The sequence below is a fragment of the Hypanus sabinus genome, chromosome 12, assembly GCF_030144855.1.
Source record: "Hypanus sabinus isolate sHypSab1 chromosome 12, sHypSab1.hap1, whole genome shotgun sequence".
Lineage (NCBI taxonomy): Eukaryota > Metazoa > Chordata > Chondrichthyes > Myliobatiformes > Dasyatidae > Hypanus > Hypanus sabinus.
In genome coordinates, this window is record NC_082717.1 from 31,275,280 (window position 1) to 31,298,111 (window position 22,832).

General features: G+C 44.4%; 1 protein-coding gene across 4 annotated transcripts in view; it reads left to right on the top strand.

The window, feature by feature from the left end:
* The window catches only part of ppm1ba (protein phosphatase, Mg2+/Mn2+ dependent, 1Ba), a 211,829-nt gene that overhangs the window by 44,886 nt on the left and 144,111 nt on the right, over window positions 1–22,832 (top strand). The gene's annotated exons all lie outside the window — the stretch shown is intronic.

Below are 22,832 nucleotides of genomic sequence, written 5' to 3' on the forward strand. Positions count from 1 at the left end.
CCTGTGTTCTTTTGAATTTCTTATATTCCTCAGGAGTGGCGGAGGGGAGGTACATCTCTGCCAAAGGTGTAAGGTACTCCTTCTCTCTTCTGGCCTGCAGGTGACCTTTGGGGTCATGTGAAGTCATAGCAGCAGGTGATAGATGGCCATATGAGCAGCTGGAGCACACCATGTCCTGATTTTATGACCACTGATACCAGGCAGACAATCTCTGAAGAGTATTCATCTTAGCTTGGGTCACCTGCCTTGTAAAGACACTGCCCAGAACAAGGCAATGACAAACCACTTCTGTTGAAAAATTTGCCAAGAACAGTCATGCCCATGGATACAGAAAAGAGTAAGAACAACAGTGTGAAGGGGTCAAAAGACAGATGGAACACCATGTTTGCCCATGTCATATCATAAGACCATAAGGCAGAATTAGGCCATTTGGCCTATCAAGACTGCTCCAACATTTCATCATGGCTGATCCATTTTTCCCCTCAGGAGGCCCCAATCTCTTGCCTTCTTTCCATATCCCTTCATACACTGACATCTGCCTTAAATATACAAACAGACTTGGCCTCCACAGCTGCCTATGGCTTCGGATTCCACAGATTCACCACTCTCTGGCTAATGAAATTACTTTTCATCTCTGTTCTACGAGGACACCCTCTATTCTGAGGCTGTGTTCTCTGGTCTTAGACTCTTCCACCATAGGAAATATCCTCTCCACATCCACTCTATTGAGGCCTTTCACCATTTGATAGGTTTTAATAAGGTCACCCCTCATTCTTCTGAATTCCAGTGAATTCAGGCCCAGAGCCACCAAACGCTCTTCATATGACAATCCATTCAAACATGGAATCATTTTTGTGAGCCTCCTTTGAACCCTCTCAAGTTTCAGCACATCCTTTCTTAGATAAGGGGCCCAAAACTTCTCTTACTACTCCGTGAGGCCTCATAAGTGCTTTAAGAAGTCTCAACATTTCATCCTTGCTTTTATGTTCCAGTCCTCTTGAAATGAATGCTAACATCACACTTGCCTTCCTCACCACAGACCCAAGCTGCAAATTTACCTTTAGGGAATCCTGCATAAGCATTTCTAAGTCCCTTTGTGCCTCCGTTTTTAGTATTTTCTCTCCATTTAGAAAAGCGTTAACCCTTTCATTTCTTCTACCAAAGTGCATGACCAAATACTTCCTGACACTGTATTCCATCTTCCACTTCTTTACCCATTCTCCTAATCTGCCCAAGTCCTCCTGTAAACTGTCTACTTCCTCAAAACTACCTGCCCCTCCAGCAATCTTCTTATTGTATCCAAACTTTGCAAAAAAGCCATCAATTCCATCATCCGGATCTTTTCTATATAACATAAAAAGAATCAGTCCCAACACAGATCCCTGTGGAACACAACTGATCACTGGCAGCTAACCAGAAAAGGCTGCCTTTATTCCCATTCTTTGCTTGCTGCCAGCCCACCACTGTTTTATGCATGTGCGAATCTTACCTGTAATACCATGGGGTTATAGCCTGTTAAGCATCCTCATGTGGCATCTTGTCAAAGACCTTATGAAAATCCAAATACACACCAACTGATTCTCCTTTGTCTATTCTGCTTGCTATTTCTTCAAAGAATTCCAACAGATTTGTCAGGCAAGATTTTCCCTTGAGGAAAGCATGCTGACTATGGCCGATTTTATCATGTGCCTCCAAGTACCCCAAAACCACATCCTTAATAATTGACGCTAACATCTTCCCAGTGACTGAGGTCAGACCAACTGGCCTATATTTCCTTTCTTCTGCCTCTTTCACTTCTTGAAGATTGGAGTGACATTTGCAATTTTGCAGTCTTCAGGAACCATTCCAGATCCTAGTGATTCTTGAAAGATCATTACTAAAGCCTCCACAAACTCTTCAGCCATCTCTTTGATAACCCTGGGGTATACATCATCTGGCTCAGGCGACTTACCTACCTTCAGACCTTTCAGTTTCCCAAGAACCTTCTCCCTAGTAATGGTAACTTCATACACTTCATGACCCCAGACACCTGAAACTTCCACCAACTGCTGGTGTTTTCCTCAGTGGAGACGAATCCAAAATACTTTTACAGGTCATCCACCATTTTCTTGTTCTCCCATTCTGACCTCTCCAGCATTGTTTTCCAGTGGTCCGATATCCACTCTCACCTCTGTTTTACATTTTATGTATCTGAAAAAACTTTTGGTATCCTCTTTAGTATTATAGGCTAGCTTACTTTAGTATTCCATGTACAGTATATCTTCATGACTATTTTAGTTGCCTTCTGTTGGTATTTGAAAGCTTCACAATCCTCTAACTTCTCACTAATTTTTGCTCTATTATATGCTCTCCCTTTGGTTTTATGTTGGTTTTGACCTTGTTAGCCACAGTTTTGTCATCTATCCTTTGGAGTACTTCTTCCTCTTTGGGATGTACATATCCTGTGCCTTCTGAATTGCCTTCAGAAATTCCAGCCACTCCTGCTCTCCCAATAACCCTGCCAGTGTTCTTTTCCAATCAATTCTGGCCAACTCCTTTATCATGCCTCTGTAATTCCCTTCACTCCACTGTAATACTGATACATCTGACTTTAGCTTCTCCTTCTCTAATTTCAGGGTGAATTCAATCATATTATGAGCACTTTCCTCTAAGGGTTCTTTTACCTTAAGGTCTCTAATCAGTTCCAGATCATTGCACAACACTCAGTCCAGAATAGCTGATCCCCCAGTGGGCTCAACCACGAGCTGCTCTAAAAACACATCTCATAGAAATTCCCCCTCTTGGGATTCAGCACCAACCTGATTTTCCCAATCGATCTGCTTATTGAAATACTCCATGACAATAGTAACATTGCCCTTTTGGCAAGCATTTTCTGTCTCTTGTAGAAATTTTTAGATCACATTCTTACTACTGTTTGGGGGTCTGTCAGGGTCTTTTTACCCTTGCAGTTCCTTAGCTCTATCCACAATATTTCAACACCTTCTGATCTTCTGTCACCTCTTTCTAATGAGTTAAAAAACATAGAAACATAGAAAACCTACAGCACAATACAGGCCCTTCAGGCCACAACATTGTGCCAAACATGTCCCTACCTTAGAAATTACAAAGCTTACCCATAGCCCTCTATTTTTCTAAGCTCCATGTACCTATCCAAAAGTCTCTTAAAAGACCCCATCATATCCGCCTCCACCACCGTTGCTGGCAGCCCATTTCACACACTTACTATTCTCTGAGTAAAAAAACTTACACCTGACATCTCCTCTGTACCTACTCCCCAGCACCTTAAACCTGTGTCCTCTTGTGGCAACCATTTTAGCCCTGGGAAAAAGCCTCTGACTATTCACACAATCAGTTCCTCTCAATTTTTACCAGCAGAGCAATGTCACCCCCTCTGCCTTCCTGTCTGTCCTTTTAATACAATGTTTACCCTTGGATGTTAAGCTCTCAGTTATAATCTTCTTTCGGCCATGATTCAGTGATGCCTACAACATAATACATGCCAATCTGCAACTGTGCTACAAGTTCATCTCCCTTATTCCATATGCTGCATGCATTTTAATATAACACCTTCAATCCTTGTTTCTCCTTTTTTGATTTTGTCCACCTTTTACGTTACAACTCATCCTGTTACCTGCAATTTTGCCCGATCAACAGCTCGTCCTTGCAAAGAGTCTTACCGCGCATTGCCTCTGTAAACCAGCTACCTCATCTTTAACACTATCACTCCAGTTCCCATCACCCTCCCAAATTAGTTTAAACCAACTCCAGCCAACCTGCCCAGAAGGGTATTGGACTCCTTTGGGTTCAGGTGTAACTTATCCCTTTTGTACAGGTCATATCTTCCCCAGAAGAGATCTCAATGATCCATAAATCTGAACCCCTGTCACCTGCACCACTTCCTCAGCCATGCATTCACCTGCCAAATCATTCTATTCTTACCCTCACTGGCACGTGACACAGGGAGCAATCCAGAGATTACTACCCTGGAGGTCCTGTTTCTCAGCTTTCTACCCAGTTCCTTAAAATCTCTCTTCAGCACCTCCTTGTCTACTATGTCATTGGTGCTAATATGCACCAAGACTTCTGGCTGCTCAGCCTAGCCCTTGAGATTGGCATGGGCCCAATCTGAGACATACCCAACCCTGACACTAGGGTGGCAACATACTATCAGGATATCTCTGTTGCACCCATAGAACTTGTTTCTATTCCTCCTACTGAGGAATCTCCTATTAACGCTGCAGTCCTCTTCAACTCTCTGCTCTTCTGAGCCACTGCATCAGACTCAGTGCCAGAGAAATGGTCACTATGGCTCCCCCCCAGTAGATTGTCCCTCTCAATAGTATCTAAAGTTATATACTTATTATTGAGGGGAACAGCAACAGATGTACTCTACACTGTCTGTGCATTTCCCCTCTTTCTCCTTACAGACACCCAGTTACCTGTCTCCTGCAACCTAGGGTGTAGCTACCTCCCTGTAGCTCCTCATTCTCCTGTATGAGTTGAAGATCATCAAGCTGCAGTTCCAGTTCCTTAATACATTCTCACAGGAGCTGTAGCTCAGTGCACCTGACAGATGCATTTATCTGGGAGGTTGGAGGTCTCCCAGACTTCTTGCATCCCTCACAGAGTACAAAACACTACCCCTGGAGCCATTGTAACTAATCTACTCTGCCCTAACAGATGAAGAATGAACAAATAAGGATAGAGAGAGAGTAACTTACAAGACAATATACCTCACCCAAGCCTGATGAGCCAAAGCCACTCTAAAGACTGGCACAGTCCAAATGAATGGCTGCTCTACTTGCACTTATCAAGAATTCCTTTGCCAGAAAACAAGCTATAGCAAGCTACATCTGTCAGATCTACCCGAGGACTAATCCTATCCTTCTCCATAATTAGCTTGAAACTAATGGAATTGTGATAGCTGGATCCAAAGTGTTTCCCGACACACTTCTGTCACCTGACCTGTCTCCTTCCCTGTTGAAGATCCAGTATTGCACTCTCTCTCTCTCTCTCTCTCCCTCGTTTGAACTTTTATATATTGATGAAAGAAACCTTCTTAAACACATTTGGCAAACTCTATACCATCCAATCCTTTAACAGTATGGGAGTCAATATGTGGAATGTTAAAATCATCTAATAACACAGCCTTATTTTCCTTGCAGCTGTCTGCCATTTTTTCTACAGATTTTCTCAATGAAATCCTGCTGTCTGTTGGATAGTCTATAATATAATCCCATTAGCATGGTCATCCCTTTCTTGTACTTCATTTCCACCCATATAGCCTCAATAGATGAACAGTCCATTTTGTCTAGTAAGAGTACTGCCTGGACATATTCCCTGATGAGTAAAATGCCATCTCACCCTTTCTCATGTTTAAAAAATGGAACCCCAGAATACTGAGCTGCCATTCCTGCCTGTTCTGCATTCAAGTCTCACTTATGGCTACAGTATCATAATTTCACATGCTGATCGATGCTCTCAGCTCATCTGCCTTATCTACAATACTCCTTGCATTGAAAAAGATGCAACTCAGAACATTAGTCCCACCATGCTCAACCTTTTAGTTCCTGTCTTTGTATGTCGGTGAGTGCAATGATGCAAAAATCTTAAGCACTTTGTCCTGCACTGTCTCCCCAACTGTGAGTTAAACCATATTGTATTCCTGTTTCGAGCTTCAATAACACATAGGTAACAATCTTGCAATCATCACCCTGGAAGTCATGTCCTTTAACTTTGCACCTAACTCCTTATGCTCACTTTGCAGGAACTCATCACCCTTCCTCCCTATGTCATTGGCACTGACATGGATCAGAACGCCTTGCTGCTCACCCTCCCCTTTAAGAATGCTGTGGATTCAATCCGTGATTCTGGCATCTGGGAGGCAACATACTATCATGAATCTTGTTTCTGTCCATAGAACCTCTTGTCTGTGTCTTTAACCAATGAATTCCACGTCACTACTGCTCATCCCTTGCTTCCCTTTTGAGTCACAAAACCAGACTCAGTTCCAGATACCTGACTACTGTGCCTTTCCCTTGCTTGGTCATTCTCCCAGTAGTATTTAAAACAATATCAAATTGATATTAAGGAGAATGGCTACAAGGATACTCTGTTTTGGCTGTCTATCCTTTTTCTCCCTCCTGACGGTAACCCAGTTACCTGTTTCCTACCCTAAAGATGTACCCTGTATGTGATGTGCCTAATATCTTTATTTTCTCAGCCATTTTTGAAACGGTTTAATAATTTTTAGCTTCAGTTCCAGAGCTGCAAATTTAACTAGGAGGACTTTTATGAGGGATTTTGTGTCTTGGAAGTCTATGTACATAACAGCCAAAGACATTAATTTCTCTGACTACTACTTTAATCACTTGATGAAAAAAATCAATTGCCTCAACTGGTATAATGTAGCCCTTTACAATTCATGCTTTTCTTTATAATTAACCAAGTTCTTATACTGCAACCTTGGGAATCTGGGTTTCATTCTGGTAACTGTTTAACTGTGCTGCAATTCAAGGACATATGATTTTTATGTGTTCTATCGCTGACTAGTGGTGAACCATCTGATTGGCCTATCAGAGTTCTCTTTAGGAACTAGTTGACTTGATCAGTGTTTCTAACCTGGCTATTGTTCACAATTGCACTTAATAACAAAAGGACAGTCCATCCTTTCAAAGGTATAGTCCATAGAAGTTATCTAAACATTGCATTATATGTAATTGTTGCATAACTTGTGCATTCTCATCTTTTCAATGTAAATGCCACATTTATTTAATTTGCCTTGTTAGCTGGTTAAATAAATTCAGTCACTCTGTTCCTAATTATACCCTACAGTAATTTCTGAACAACAGATACTAGGCTAATTTATTTATAATTCTAAGGTTTTGATCCTTCACCTTTTTTGTATTGTAGAATGACAGCTGTAATTTCCAACCCTAAAGATTAGTTCCTGAATCAATTAATAGTGTATAGCTGTTGTTACAACATCTGCCAAATTCTTTTGCCAAATTCTTTGAAAGTACCATGATGGAAACCATTTAGCCCTGGGGATCTTTCACGCTATTGACCAATTATTTTCTCATTATTGGAAATTTGCTTACATTGCATTATAGCCCTGGTTTATTGTGATTTCCTTGGGATATGTAGCAAGCTATCTTCTTCTATAAATATTAACAAAAAATAATTATTTATTTTGACATTTTCTTATTTTCATTTATATAAATTTCCAAAAGGACTTAATTGTTGCTAATATCTTTAACATAAATGTAATATTGTAGCAGTGTGCTACACGCAGCGCTAAAATTACGACACGGAGTCGGTAACTGCAGTCGAAGGGAAAAACTTTATTCGAAATCCTCAGCCTCACTTTTAAGCCTCCCTCAACCTGCCCCCCCCCCCCCCCCCGTGGCGCAGAGGCTCCAAAGCTCTGTGCTCGCAAACCCCCGTAGGCTATCTAATTGTGAGCCGGTTCGGATGTGCCAGGAAATGGGTCGCCACATAACCCCCCCCCAGAACCGGCGATACACCCCCCCCAATGTCCACAGTCTGGGCTGGAACCTGCTTGGGAGGTCGGCCTCTGGGCCGAGGTGCCGGAAACTCGGCCGGTTGCGCCAGGTCCACATGGGCCGGTTTGAGGCGGTCCACCGTGAAAACCTCCTCTTTCCCCCCAATGTCCAGCACGAACGTGGACCCGTTGTTCCGGAGCACCATAAACGGACCCTCGTATGACCGCTGCAGCGGTGGCCGATGCCCGCCCCTTCGTACAAACACAAACTTACAGTTCTGCAGGTCTTTGGGTACGCAGGTCGGGTTCTGCCCGTGCTGTGAAGTGGGTATGGGGGCCAGGTTACCGAGCTTCTCGCGTAGTCTGCCCAGGACTGCTGCGGGATCTTCCTCTTGCCCCCGTGGGGCTGGTAGGAACTCCCCGGGGATGACCAGGGGCGCGCCATATACCAACTCGGCCGACGAGGCGTGCAGGTCGTCCTTGGGCGCTGTGCGGATGCCGAGTAGGACCCAGGGAAGCTCGTCCGCACAGTTGGCTCCTCGCAGGCGGGCCATGAGGGCCGACTTCAGGTGACGGTGGAAACGCTCCACTAGCCCATTCGACTGTGGGTGGTAGGTAGTTGTGTGGTGCAGCTGAGTCCCCAAAAGGCTGGCCATAGCTGACCACAGGCTGGAGGTGAACTGGGCGCCTCTGTCGGAGGTAATGTGGGCCGGTACACCAAAGCGAGATATCCAGGTGGTGATCAGGGCTCGGGCGCAAGATTCGGAGGTGGTGTCGGTGAGCGGGACCGCCTCTGGCCATCTTGTGAACCGGTCCACGATAGTCAGGAGGTGCCGCGCTCCGCGCAACACTGGCAGGGGGCCCACGATATCCATATTAATGTGGTCGAAACGCCGGTGGGCGGGATGGAACTGCTGCGGTGGGGCTTTGGTGTGCCACTGCACCTTGGCCATCTGGCAGTGCATGCACGTTTTGGCCCATTCACTGACCTGTTTGCGGAGTCCGTGCCAAACGAACCTGCTGGAAACCATCCGGGCAGTCGTCCGGGTGGAGGGATGTGCCAAGTTATGAATGGAGTCGAAAACATGGCGCCGCCAGGCTGTCAGGATGACGGGACGGGGCTGGCCGGTGGCGACGTCACAGAGTAGGGTCCTCTCACCCGGGCCTACGGGGAGGTCCTGGAGCTGCAAACCGGAGACTGCGGTTCTGTAACTCAGAATCTCCTCATCTGCCTGCTGTGCCTCTGCCAGTGCCTCAAAGTCTACCCCTTGGGAAAGGGCACGAACGGTAGGGTGAGAGAGCGCATCCGCCACGACATTGTCCTTACCCGAGATGTGCCGGACATCCGTTGTGTATTCAGAGATGTAGGACAGGTGGCATTGCTGGCGGGACGACCAGGGGTCGGACGCTTTCGTAAACGCAGAGGTAAGCGGTTTGTCATCCGTGAACGCGGTGAAGGGCCGACCTTCTAGGAAGTACCTGAAATGCCGGATTGCCAGGTAGAGCGCCAACAGTTCCCGGTCGAAAGCACTGTACTTGAGCTTGGGTGGCCGCAGGTGTTTGCTGAAAAAGGCCAGGGGTTGCCAGCGACCTGCGATGAGTTGCTCCAGCACCCCACCGACTGCCGTGTTAGATGCATCCACTGTGAGGGCGGTAGGGGCGTCCATTCTGGGATGTACTAGCATTGCGGCGTTCGCCAAAGCTTCCTTCATTTGAACGAAAGCGGCAGCGGACTCCTCGTCCCAGGTAATGTCCTTGCTTGGACCCGACATCAGGGCGAACAGGGGGCGCATGATCCGGGCAGCTGAAGGGAGGAAATGGTGGTAGAAATTGACCATACCTACGAATTCCTGAAGGCCTTTGATCGTGGTGGGTCGGGGGAAGTGGCGGACCGCATCTACCTTAGCGGGCAGAGGGGTTGCCCCATCTTTAGTAATCCTGTGGCCCAGGAAGTCAATGGTATCGAGTCCGAACTGGCGTTTGGCGGGGTTGATTGTAAGACCGTACTCACTCAGTCAGGCGCAGAGTTGACGGAGGTGGGACAGATGCTCCTGACGACTGCTGCTGGCTATGAGGTTGTCGTCCAAATAGATGAACGTGAAGTCCAGGTCCCATCCCATCGCGTCCATTAACCGCTGGAACGTCTGTGCGGCATTCTTCAGGCCGAACGGCATGCAGTGGAACTCGAAAAGGCCAAACAGGGTGATGAGAGCCGTTTTGGGGATGTCGTCAGGATGCATCGAGATTTGATGGTACCCTCGGACGAGGTCTACCTTGGAGAAGATCCGTGCACCGTGCAGGTTTGCTGCAAAGTCCTGAATGTGTGGCACAGGGTAGCGGTCTGGTGTGGTAGCCTCATTCAGCCTGCGGCAGTCGCCGCACAGTCTCCAGCCTCCCATCGCTTTGGGCACCATGTGCAGGGGGGAGGCCCATGGGCTGTCGGACCGCCGGATGATCCCGAATTTCTCCATCCTCTGGAACTCCTCCTTCGCCAGTCGGAGCTTGTCCGGGTGAAGCCGCCGAGCGCGGGCGTGGAGGGGTGGTCCCTGGGTCGGGATGTGGTGCTGTACGCCGTGTCAGGGCATGGCCGCTATGAACTGCGGTGCCAGAACCGATGGGAAATCCGCCAGGACCCTGGTGAAGTCGTTGTCGGACAGCGTGATGGAGCCGAGGTGAGGGGCTGGCAACTGGGCTGCACCCAGGGAGAACGTCTGAAAGGTCTCGGCGTGGACCAGTCTCTTCCTGGGCAGGTCGACCAGTAGGCTGTGAGCCCGCAAAAAATCCGCACCCAGAAGCGGTTGGGCTACGGCGGCCAGTGTAAAGTCCCACGTGAACTGGCTGGAGCCGAACTGTAGCTGCACCTGATGGGTGCCATAGGTCCTTACTGTGCTGCCGTTCACGGCCCTCAGGGGGGGCCCCGGTGCCCTGCTGCGGGTGTCGTAACTCGTCGGAGGTAAAACGCTGATCTCGGCACCAGTGTCGACCAAAAACCGGCGTCCCGACCTTCTGTCCTACACATACAGGAGGCTATCCCGATGGCCAGCCGCCGTAGCCATCAGCGGCGGCTGGCCCTGGCGTTTCCCGGGAACTTGCAGGGTGGGCGACAACGGCGGGCTTCTGCGCCCCACCGCTGGTGGTAGAAGCACCAGTGTTCATTGGGCCGGGGGTTGGCGGGCTCTGCGGCCGGGCCTGGACTGGTTTGCTGCTGGGAGCGTGGCTGGGAGATCTGTGTGATGCTCACCTTTTTAGCATTCCACAGCAAGTCCGCCCGGGCTGCCACCTTCCGGGGGTCACTGAAATCCGCGTCGGACAGCAGCAGGCGTATGTCCTCGGGCAGCTGCTCCAGGAATGCCTGCTCAAACATGAGGCAGGATGTGTGTCCGTCAGCCAGAGACAACATCTCATTCATTAAAGCCGATGGAGGTCTGTCGCCCAAGCCATCCAGGTGCAGTAAACGGGCAGCCCGCTTGCGCCGTGAGAGTCCGAAAGTCCTGAGGAGCAGGGCTTTGAATTCCGTGTACTTGCCGTCTGCCGGGGGCGACTGTACGAACTCTGCGACCTGGGCCGCTGTGTCCTGGTTGAGGGAGCTCACCACGTAGTAGTAGCGGGTGTCTTCTGAGGTGATCTGGCGAACGTGGAATTGGGCTTCGGCTTGCTGGAACCATAGGTTCGGTCGTTGTGTCCAGAAACCCGGCAGTTTCAACGAAACCGCATGAACAGAGGCGGCGTCAGTCATTTCTGGTCCAAAAATTGTTTGGACCGTCGGGGTCACCAATTGTAGCAGTGTGCTACACGCAGTGCTAAAATTATGACACGGAGTCGGTAACTGTAGTCGAAAGAAAAAACATTATTCGAAATCCCCAGCCTCACTTTTAAGCCTCCCTCAACCTGCCCCCCGTGGCGCAGAGGCTCCAAAGCTCTGTGCTCGCAAACCCCCGTAGGCTATCTAATTGTGAGCCGGTTCGGATGTGCCAGGAAATGGGTCGCCACAATATTGTAATAAAAAATCATGCTAAGCTTTTAATATCTTTTTAAACTTTCTTTTTCAATTCCATTTTTTCACTTGTATTTATTTTGCTTTTCTCCAAGACACTGGGAATTTAAGCATGTTTTCTTCTTTTTGTTTATTTTATCTTTTTTTCTTTTCATCCTTCAACTTTTTTGTTTAAAATAGCACCTTTGTTTCTTGGGTTCTGGTGGCATAACACAAATTGGATTAGAACCTTAATGATCATGTGTGCCTTTATCCATTAATGGATTTGTCCACTTCAACATGGATGGTTTTCATCTTCAAACAGAGAATTAAGCCTGGACTAAAGCTAAAATATCAAAAGCCATTCTGCTTTCCCCTTTCAAAACATCACATTAAACTTAATAATCTCTATTAGATAAATAACCATAAACTGTTAGGTTGTTAACATACATTTGGCTCATTATGGATTGCTAAGTTGAGTATGCCTTTCCACATCTGGGACTTATTGATGTCAAACATAATTCTGCATTGTCACAAAATAAGCTGGTTTGAATATTAAGATCGTTATTTTACTCATTAGTCTATTCTCACATGTAATACTTAATAGCTGCTATTGGGAGCCTGTAAACACCTCCCATTACTGTGTGGATATTTTCCCATTTCTTAATTATACTTATAAGGTCTCTACTGTCTTTTGACTCTTATTAAAGTCATTTCAATCTTAATTGCCAAAGCTATTCCTCTCTTCAGGAATCTTTTTCATATTTACATAGATTTAACAATTAGGAATAATTTGTTTCCTAGTATAGATTGTTTTATGGTTATTTCTCATGAATGCTTACCATTTGCAAACTCCAAGGTGAACTTGGACCTGTAGTTCATTGAATCTGTTCCTTAATCGCCAGTGGTTTGTATAAATAAAGATTGTGAGGTGAAAGGAAGAGGGATACACAAGAGACAAAATTGAGGAAAACTTAGTAAATTGTTGGGCAAAAGAGTTCTGGAATGACAAGATTTTGGATACATTTGAGTAGCCGAGTAAGAATAATAATCCAAAAGCAAAATACTGTAGATATCAGAAACCTGAAATAAAAACACAAAATGATGAAAGTACTCAGCAGATCACACAGTTGCAGAGAGAGAGAGAGAGAGAGAGAGAGAGAGAGAGAGAAAGGAGTATTTCAAATTGAAACATAGAAACATAGAAAACCTAAAGCACAGTACAGGCCTTTCGGCCCACAAAGCTGTGCCGAACATGTCCTTACCTTAGAAATTACCTAGGGTTACCCATAGCCCTCTATTTTTCTGAGCTCTATGTACCTGTCCAGGAGTCCCTTAAAAGACCCTATCGTATCTGCCTCCATCACCGTCGCCGGCAGCCCATTCCATGCACTCACCACTCTCTGTGTAAAAACAAAATTACCCCTGACATCTCCTCTGTACCTACTTCAAAGCACCTTAAAACTGTGCCCTCTCGTGATAGCCATTTCAGCCCTGGGAAAAGGCCTCTGACTATCCACACGATCAATACCTCTCATCATCTTATACACCTTTATCAGGTCACCTCTCATTCTCCGTCGCTCCAAGGAGAAAAGGCCGAGCTCACTCAATCTATTCTCATAAGGCATACTCTCTAATCCTGGCAACATCCTTGTAACTCTCCTTTGCACCCTTTTTATAGTGAGGCAACTAGAACTGAGCACAGTACTCCAAGTAGGTTCTGACCAGGGTCCTAAATAGCTGCAACATTACCACTCGGCTCCTAAACTCAATCCCACGATTGATGAAGGCCAATACACCGTATGCTTTCTTAACCACAGAGTCAACCTGTGCAGCAGCTTTGAGTGTCCTATGGACTCAGACCCCAAGATCCTTCTAATCCTCCACACTGCCAAGAGTCTTACCATTAATACTATATCCTGCCATCATATTTGACCTACCAAAATGAATCACCTCACACTTATCTGGGTTGAATTCCATCTGCCACTTCTCAGCCCAGTTTTGCATCCTATCAATGTCCCACTGTAACCTCTGACAGCCCTCCACACTATCTACAACACCTCCAACCTTTGTGTCATCAGCAAATTTACGAACTCATCCCTCCACTTCTTCATCCAGTTCACTTATAAAAATCACGAAGAGTAGGGGTCCCAGAGCAGATCCCTGAGGCACACCACTGGTCACCAACCTCCATGCAGAATATGACCTGTCTAAAACCACACTGTGCCTTCTGTAGGCAACCCAGTTCTGGATCCACAAAGCAATGTCCCCTTGCATCCCATGCCTCCTTACTTTCTCAATAAACTTTACATGGGGTACCTTGTCAAATGCCTTGCTGAAATTCCTACGCACTATATCTACAGCTCTACCTTCATCAATGTGTTTAGTCACATCCTCAGAAAAAAATCAATCGGGCTCATAAGGCATGACCTGCCTTTGACAAAGCCATGCTGACTATTCCTAATTATATTATGCCTCTCCAAATGTTCATAAATCCTGTCTCTCAGAATCTTCTCCATCAACTTACCAACCACTGAAGTAAGGCTCACTGGGCTATCTCTTCTGGGCTACCTTTCTTGAATAATGGAACAACATCCGCAACCCTCCAATCCTCTGGAACCTCTCCCATCCCCATTGATGATGCAAAGATCATCACCAGAGGGGAGCAATCTCCTCCCTTGCCTACCACAATAGCCTGAGATACATCTTGTCCGGTTGTGGTGACTTAACCATCTTAATACTTCCCAAAAGCTCCAACACATCCTCTTTCTTAATATCTACACGCTCAAGCTTTTCAGCCCACTGTAAGTCCTCCCTACAATCCTTTTCAGTAGTTAGTACTGAAACAAAGTACTCATTAAGTACCTCTGCTATCTCCTCTGGTTCCATACACACTTTTCCACTGTCACACTTGATTGGTCCTATTCTCTCACATCTTATCCTCTTGCTCTTCACATACTTGTAGAATGCCTTGGGATTTTCCTTCATCCTGCCCGCCAAGGCCTTCTCATGGTCCCTTCTGGCTCTCCTAATTTCATTCTTAAGCTCCTTCCTGCTAGGCTTATAATCTTTGTAATTGCACTTGAGTGCTGGACCCAGGAGAGGTCCACTGAAAACAGCATGGAGGAATTTAAAGTTGCTGACCCTCCCCATCCCTCATCCTGGATGCGGACCGGCTCATGGACCTTCTATTTCCTTATTCTGAAGTCAATAATCAGCTCCTTAGTTATGCTGACATTGAGTCAAAGGTTGTTGTGGCACCATTTGGCCTCCAATCTCCCTCTTATATGCTGATTTGTCACCACCTTTGATTTGGCCAATGAAAAGTTAAGAGATGCAGTGAACAGCGGCAGTGTGAAAAGAACTAAACAATTCCAAATTTGTAGCTTTGATCAACTGAAAGCCACTGCAGATCAGTGCCCACCAAGACCAAGAAGGAATGCAGCATACAGGATAGAACATTTTTAGTAGTTTTGGGTGAGCTCAGTTGATGCTTTATGGATGATAGGAGTCTAGCCAAAGAATGTTTAGGTTGCAAGTGTGACTAAAGTACGAACAGAACGTAACAAAAGCAACTAAGCTCAGCATGGATGGAAATGAAGTTCAGCTCAGTTTTAAGTGTGAGGCCTGCAATGTAAAGCATTTGATATAGCTTGAGATGGGAGCCAAGGAGAGGGATGGATTTGGCGGAGAGCAAAGCTTTGAAAATCATCAATATATTCTGCTATGATATCAAATTAAAGGAAGTGATGTAGCAATATGATCTTCGTTCAAGCAGGAACACCGGTTTCTTTCCTGCAAGATGATACCTGGCATAGTATGTGGATAGGCCAACTAGGGAAAGGCCATACTTGATCTATTACTCGGCAATATACCTGTGGGTGAGCATTTAGGAGATAGTGAACACAACTCCCTGATCTTAAGCATAGCTATGGACCGAGATGCAAGCAGGTGATATGGGAAGTAGTTAATTGGGGGAGGGATAATCATAATGGAATTACTATAGTATTAGGCTGGAATTTTGGAGCTTAAAATGGGAACAGATGTTATCAAGGAAGGGCATAAATGAATATTTTTGGGATCATTTGCAAAGCATTATGGATAAGTTTGTCCAACTGGAACAGGGAAAGAATGGTAGAGTGAAGAGAGGTGTAACGTTTAGATGAGGGAAACGGTACATGCTTAATGTTTGGGAAGAAAGGGTTTAGGAGGGGGCATAAGAAGAACCTTATCAAATAGGATTAAGGAGAACTCTTATGGCATTCCACAGCTATATCAAGAATAGGAGGATGAATAGAGTGAGGGTAGAACCACTCAGGGAGAATGGGGAAATGTGTCTGGTGGTGGAGGAAGTAACATATATTTTGCTTCAATGTTCATATATGACATTTATTTGGCTTCAATGTTCGCCAAAAAAGATTTTGATGTATTTGATGTCAACGTAGAACTGGTTAATATGCTGGTTCCTATTGTAGTCAAGAAAAAGGGAGTGTTGAAGCTTCTGAAAAACATAAGGATACATAAGTCTTTGGACCTGGATGAGATATTTCCCTGGTTTCACCGGAAGAGACAGATGTTGACTTCAGGAGAGCGCGGAGTGACCACTCTCCGCTGAACATTGACGGCTCCTCCGTTGGGATTGTTAAGAGCACCAAATTTCTTGATGTTCACCTGGCGGAGGATCTTATCTGGTCCCTCAACACCAGCTCCATAGTCAAGAAAGCCCAGGAGCATCTCTACTTTCTGCAAAGGCTGTGAAAAGTTCATCTCCCACACCCCATTCTCACCACATTTTACAGAGGATGCATTGAGAGCATCCTGAGCAGCTGCATCAGAGCTTGGTTTGGGAATTGCACCGTCTCGGATGGCAAGACACTGCAGTGGATAGTGAGGTCAGCTGAGAAGATCATCGGGGTTTCTCGTCCGGCCATTACAGACATTTACACCACACGCTGCACCCGCAAAGCTAACAGCATTGTGAAGGACCCACGCACCCCTCATACAAACTCTTCTCCCTCCTGCCATCTGGCAACAGGTACCGAATCATTCGGGCTCTCACAGACTGTGTAACAGTTTATTCCCCCATGCCATCAGACTCTTCAATACCCAGGGTCTAGACTGACACCTACATCATTTATTATTATATTGAAATTTGTCCTCTACTGTGCCTATTGTCTTGTTTATTAATTATTAATTAATTATTGTACTGCTTTGTGCACTTTATGTAGTCCTGTGTAAGTCTGTAGTCTAGTGTTTTTGTGTTGTTTTTACGTAATCTGGTGTAGTCTTGAGTTGTCTCACACAGTCTAGTGTAGTTGTGTGTTGTTTTGATGTAGCACTATGGTCCTGGAGGAACGTTGTTTCTTTTTTTACTGTATACTGTACCAGCAGTTTATGGTCGAAATAACAATAAAAAGCGACTTGACTTGAAGCAAGGGAAATGTTAAAGATGATCTTTGCATCTTCCCTGGCCAAAAGAGTGGTATCAGAGGATTGGAAGATGGTAAATGTTGTTACTTTGGCCAAGAAAGTTAAACGGGAGAATTTTGGGAATATAAACTGGTGAGTCATATGTCAGGTGTGGGCAAACTATCAGAGAGGATTATTAGAAATGGGACATAGACACATTTGGAGAAGTGTAATCAAATTAGATATAGTCAACATGGCTTTGTGAAGGGCAGGTCATGCTTCATAAGCCTAATTGACTTTTTCAAGGAGGTGACAACACAAATTGATGAAAGTAAAATGATGGATAACTTCACCATGGATGTTCCCAAGTCCAACTGTGAAGGAGGAGTGTTGGGCATGAAACTAGCAATCCTATTCATATAAACTCAACACTACAGAAATGCCAACGAGAGGTGTAATGGCCTCATTCCTGGGACAGGAAGGATCTTTGATGGGCTACACTTTGAATGACTGACCAATGACACAGGACTCTGGTGAGCTTCTGACAAGGCTCAATGTCTCAGTAGGTGTGATGGGCTTCAGAAGAAGAAGAAGAGTTGGGGATGCAATGTATATGCATGTTGGTAAGGCATTTCACAAGGTTCTCTGTGGTAGACTAATCCAGAAAGTCAAGAGGCTTATGATCTATGGGAACTTGCTTGTGTGAATTTGGAATTGGCTGCCCACAGAAGGCAGAAGGTGATAGTAGATGGAGAGTATTCTGCCTGGAGGTCAATAACTAGTTTTCCATTCTGGGACCTGTGCTCTTTGTGATTTTATGAATGACTTGGACAAAGAAGTGGAAAGTTTGCAGCTGATATGAAAGTTGGACATGTTGTGGATAGCGTAGAAGGTTGTAGTCAATTAGAGCAGGATAAAGAATTGGTTAAAGAAGTGGCAGATGGAATTCAATGCAGCAAAGTGTGAGGTGCTACACTTTGAAAGATCAAACTTGACAAAATCATAAGACCATAAGATACAGGAGCAGAATTAGGCCATTTTGCCCATCGAGACTGCTCTGCCATTTCATCATGGCTAATCCAATTTTCCACTCAGTCCCAGTCTCCTGCCTTCCCCGCTATCCCTTCATTCCCTGATTAATCAAGAATCTATCAACCTCGGGCTTAAATATACACACAGCTCCACAGCTGCCTGTGACAAATAATACCATAGTCACCAATCTCTAACTGAAGAGATTCCTCCTCATCTTCATTCAAAGAGGATGCTTCTCCATTCTGAGGTGGTGTGTTCTGGTCTTGGACTCTCCCACCATAGGAAACATCCTCTCCATATCTATTCAATCAACACCTTTCACCATTTGATTAGTTTCAATGAGTTCACCTTTGATTCTTCTGAATTCCAGTTAATACTCTTCGAGCCATCAAATACTCTTAATATGTTGTTAAGTGTCTGTAAGTCATTGTTAAATCTTGGCAACCCTATGGATAATGTAGTTGGCAAGATAAGGAAATAGATTTCCAGACCTTTCTTCTGCCCAGATGCTAATATTGCCTAGGTTGGAACCTGGCCATCTGTAGGACCAGGATCCAGTGCTAATGCTACAACATTACCGACCACTCATCTTCATATGACAAGCTGTTAAATCCTTGAATCATTTTCGCAAATCTCCTTTGAACCCTCTTCAGCTTCAGCACATCTTTTCCTCAGATAATGTGCCAAAAACTGCTCACTGTGAAAATGGAGAGGCCTCTTTCTCCCTTATTAGGGAGAGAGAGAAAACCTGTGGTATGTCAAATGCCAGGTGAACAATGAGGTCTTTGGGGTAACTGCAAGTCTGTGTCTTTACTGTTGCTTTGCTCACACTTGAGTGCTTGGTGGCGGATGCTTTTTTTGTTGCTGGTGGGGGGAGGAGGATTGTTACTTGCTCCCACTTATGCACGGGAAGGGGGAGCTGGGGGGGGGTACATTGTGGTTCTAACATTTGACTGTTGATCATTCTTTGGGGCACTCCTCTGTTTCCGTGGATGGTTGTGAAGAAAAAGCATTTCAGTATGTATATTGTATACATTTCTCTGATATTAAATTGTACCTTTGAAACTCCAGGTGAGGCCTCATCAGTGCTTTATAAATTTTCAACATTACATCCTTGTTTTTACATTCTAATCCTCTTGAAATTAATGCAAACTTTGCATTTGCCTTCCTTACCACAGACTCAACCTTCAAAATAACTTATAGGGAATCCTGCACAAGGACTGCTAAGTCCTTTTGCACCTCTGTTTTTTTATATTTTCCTCTCCATTTAGAAAATAGTCAACCCTTTCATTTCTTCTTCCAAAGTGCATGACCATACACTTCCTGACACTGTATTCCATCTGCTACTTTGCCCATTCTACTTATCTGTCTCAGTCCTTTTGCAGCCTCTCTACTTCCTCAAACTACCTGTTGTCCTATCTATTTTTGTATTGCCTGCAAACTTTGCAACAAAGCCATCAATTCCATCATCCAAATCATTGACATAACATAAAAGGAATTGGACCCAACACAGACTCCTGTGGAACACAACCAGTCACTGGCAGCCAGTCTGAAAAGGCTCCCTTCATTCCTACTCTTTGCCTCCTGCTTTATCCATGCTAGAATCTTCCCTGTAATACCATGGAAAAAGATAAAAAGCCTCCTTTGTGACACCTTGTCAAAGGCCTTCTGAAAATTTCACTACACAACATCAACTGATTCTCCTTTGTCTATCCTACTTGTTATTTCTTCCAAGAATTCCAACAAGTTTGTCAGGCAAGATTTTCTTTTGAGGAAACTACGCTGACCATTTTATCATGTTCCTTCAAGTATCCCGAAACCATATTCTTAACAGCCAGCTCCAACATCTTCTCAATCGCTGATGTCAGAGTAACTGGCCTATAATTTCCTTTCTTCTGCCTCTCACTTCTTGAAGATTGGAGTGACATTTGCCATATTCCAGTCTTCTGGAACCATTCCAGAATCTAGCAATTCTTGAAAGATCATTATTAATGTCTCCACAATCTCTTCAGCCACCTCTTTCAGAACACTGGAGTGTACACCATCTGGTACAGGTGAGTTTATTACCTTCTGATCTTTATGTTTCCCAAGAACCTTCTCCCTGGAATTGGTAACTTCACACACTTCGCCTGGGATTTTCACCATACTGTTGGTGTCTTCCCGAGTGAGATATTTATTCAGTATTCCTTATTGTGCCGACTTATTCAGTTGGTAAAATACTGATTAAAATACTTAATCAGTTCATCAGCCATTTCCTTGTCCCCCATTATTACCTCTTCAGCATCATTTTCCAGTGATCCGATATCCACCCTTGCCTCTCTTTGACACAATGGTAGGATTCTTAGCAGTGTTGTGAAGCAGAGGGATCTTGGGGTCAGAGACTATGGATTCCATCAAAGTTGCCACACAAGTTGATAGGATGGTTAAGAAGGTGTATAGTGTGTTGGCCTTTATTAGTCAGGGGATTGAGTTGAAGAGCGTGAGGTAATGTTGGCTCTATAAAGCTCGGGTTAGACAACACTTGGAGCATTGTGTTTTGTTCTGCTTGCCTCATGATAGGAAGGATGTGGAAGCTTAAAGGAGAGTGCAGATGAGATCTACCAGGATGGTGCCTAGATTAGAGAACATGTCTTGCGAGGAAAGGTTGAATGAGCAATGAATTTTTTGCTTCAGTGGATGAAAAGTGTACAAGTTTATGAGAGGATCTTATAGATAGAGTGGACAGCCAGGACCTTTCAATGGTGGCAGTGGCCAATACTGGAAGACATCCATTCAAGGTGAGTGGAGAAAAGTTTCGGGAAATTTTAGAAGTAGGTTTTTAGTACAGAAAGAGGTGGGTGTCTGGAACACACTGTGGGAGTGGTGATAGAGGCTGGTACAATAGCAACATTTACAATACTCTTAGATAGGCACATAGATATAAAGAAAAATGAAGGATTATGGGCTATGTAGGTGGGAAGGGTTATGTTGATTGTGGAGTATGTTTATACAGCTCAACTCAACATCAAAAGGATCCTACTGTGCTGTACTGTTTCTGTTCTAAGATCAGTGGCCTTAAGATGTCTGGAGAATTAGAAGGACCTGGGAGGGTTAAAGGATTGGGCTTTAACTGACAAAGAGCAGTGGGTCAAGGAGAGTTGGTAAATGCTAATGGATTTGTGTTGGTTACTTTTCCACATCAAAATCCAGCCCAGCCCATGTGACTAAAATACAGTTGCCCTGTGGAGTCTAATAAAGGTTGTTCTAGGATCACCTGGATCAAGTCCCTGAAATCATGCTCCAAAAGCAATGTTGCATGACGAAGGGGGTCATTGTGAACATGATTTACACTGGAATTGCACCAGGGTCACAAAGGTGATTTATGGAATGATGTGAAATATAATCAAAATGAGAGTTATTACCTTTCTCTTCTGGTCAATTATCTGTTAAGTGATTGGATTTTTCATATTCAGGGATTCCCAACCTTTTTGTTGTTATGGACCAATACCATAAAGCAAGGGGTTCGTAGACCCCAGTTTGGGAACCCCTGCTCTAAAAGGTTACCTATTGCCAGTTTGAAGTGACTTGCAAAATTTCCAATTTCTCAATATGCAAACTGTCCCTGGTTTTATAGAAATGGAGATCGTGGTTTTGAAAGCAACCTGCATCTTGCAATTTTATAGTGATGATAAAATGGTGAAATATCAACGAATTATTGTCACATCATGTGTCAAACTGAAGCAAAAATGTAAGCTGGTGCTGGAATTCAGCAGGTCAGAAAGCAACTGCAAGGGAAACTTGACAGTTGACATTTCAACTCTTTAACAGTGGCAGATCTTTTGTACTCAGTTGCAGTTGTCCTGATCTTTTTATTTGTCTTCCTCAACTTGTGTTCTTACAGCTTTTTAGTTTTGGTATCCCTGTTCGATTAAACATTTGCATACTTGGTGGTGTGATGTGCTGTTGAAGTCCTACCTGCCCCATTATACAACTTCACTTTGTAAGTGTCACAGCCTTTTTTCATCTGCTTTATTGAAAATCACATATTTCTCTTGTTGATTTGTGTTTGCCACTTTGAACGGAATTTCCAAATCAACTTCATTGTTCTCTAGTATATAAACAGTACAGTACTCAGTGTTTCAAATACTGCCTCAAGTTTGCTGACTTGCCTGAAAACAACTTTACATGTTGCTCTCAAATCAAGCTGAATATGCATGGTGGTGTCTTCACTGAATTGACCTTTATGGAACCTGGTACACTGTATTCACATGATAGTCTGAATCTGATCTCGACCCTGTCCCTGTATGTTTCATCTTATCTACCATATAGGTTTTTATTGTTCCCTCTTCATTGGCTACACTGTAGAAATGATTTTATAGTCCATAATGCATTCTCCTAAAAGCAGGACATTTCTTTTTCATTTACTCATGCCACTTTCCACAATACTTGCAATGCTTTCTTCTTTCTGCCTTTTGTGTTTCATTTCACTGCATGTACTTCCTGCTGTTAACCGTCCAACAGTTCAGGCCTGGCTGTAGGTCGTTCTGCGGCTTTTCATCTCTGAAAGCACTCTTAACTCTTTCTCATGTTGTGGCTGCTCCATCGGACTGATTTCTACACTCCACAAATAATCTGATCTCTGGTGAGCAAAACCTACACATTTATATTTCTGCAATTTATCTGCTGAATTTTGCTTTAAAAAAAGTATCAAAGGATTTCTTCTTCCTGATTTTAATGTCATGAATCGGCAACAATGAACTGTTTTATTTTATAGGTACGTTGCCATTTGTGCAAAATGTATTCCCCAGTTTCATTTGATAGTTTCATGGTATGATACAGTTCTCTCCTGGTGTAAATATACAACACAAACTCCACCTTTCACTCTCTTTATTCTTTAGGCAGGCTACAAGTTACACAATCCACTGATTATGTGTG